We start from the raw sequence: 556 nt of genomic DNA on the forward strand, positions 1-556 counted from the left end.
CCCCACCCGCCCCCAAGCCTGGCTGCAGCCTGGAGCCTCCTCGGCCCCACCCCCAGCCCTGCCTCTGCCACCTGGGAGCTCGACTCTGATAATCCTCCTTAGGGGCTAAAAATAGCCCGGATTGGGGGGAAAAGAGAGACTGGGTGGGGGTTTATGCTGACATGGGGGTGGGGGGGAGGCGCCCCTGGATCTCAGTGAGGAGGGGCAGGTCCTCACCACGACCTGACCCCCCTGAGGGCCCCAGCATGGTTCAGGACTGTGTACATAGGTTGGTTTTGTTAGGCTTCCAACCAGGCTGCAAAGGCAAGGCTTGCCTGGGTTGCGAAAAAGGAAATCAATTCAGACCCCAGATGTCTGGGCCTCCCGGGGATGGACACACACACGGACACACTCACACACTCACCCAGCCCCCGCAGCCTGGCCTGCTGCCTGGGGTCACCTGATTCCTGCGGCCTGAGGCCCAGGCGGAGACACGTGACAAGGCTGCAAGGAATGGGGGTTGTTTGCAGATCACACGGCCCGCCCCTGTGCTGGGCCTGGGCTGTCCCTTCCAGAT

The sequence above is a fragment of the Carlito syrichta genome, unplaced genomic scaffold, assembly GCF_000164805.1.
Source record: "Carlito syrichta isolate Samal-C Ts95f unplaced genomic scaffold, Tarsius_syrichta-2.0.1 Scaffold311720, whole genome shotgun sequence".
Taxonomy (NCBI): domain Eukaryota; kingdom Metazoa; phylum Chordata; class Mammalia; order Primates; family Tarsiidae; genus Carlito; species Carlito syrichta.